Here is a 639-nt window from a genome sequence, read left to right on the forward strand (position 1 = left end):
AGGGAAAAAAAAAAGACTTGGAAAAAACGGGGTTCCCCAACAAATTGCGTTGCCATGGTCCTCCAGCAATTGGGAAAGAAAAAAAAAGGGGAGAAAGTGAAATGGATGTTTTTCCGCTGTTCTCGGGCCAAAAAAAAAAAATAAGAACCTCCAAAAAAAAACATTAGTTGGAACAATTATCTCAACAAAACCTTACCAAAAACTGAAAAAGGATGGCGGGTGGAGGTTTTTTATGTATAAAAACATGAGGGGGAGGCCATTTGTCAGATTAAATAATTTTTTTTTAAAAACTGTGGTTAATATCCATGCATTTTAAAATGAAGCCCCTACTTTTTTAAAAATTTAAAAAAACCCATTGCCCATATTATTTTTTTTTACCGGGCCATGTAAAGAGGGGGGGACAAAGAAAAGGCAGAAGTTTTTCCCGCAGTCGAAGAGAAAAAATCCCTGAACCCACAAAACAAGCAATTTTTACACCCAGCAATATGCAGCGCCTGCTGGGGCCTATGGATCTCATAAACGGGCAGTTACCAGGCCAAACCGGGACCAGGAATATTACTAAAAAATTTAAATAAAAAAAAACAAAACAAATTAACAGGCCCCATTGGTGGTTTTATGTTAAAAAAAATTGATAATAGA

The sequence above is a fragment of the Penaeus monodon genome, chromosome 21 (genome assembly GCF_015228065.2).
Source record: "Penaeus monodon isolate SGIC_2016 chromosome 21, NSTDA_Pmon_1, whole genome shotgun sequence".
Taxonomy (NCBI): Eukaryota; Metazoa; Arthropoda; class Malacostraca; order Decapoda; family Penaeidae; genus Penaeus; species Penaeus monodon.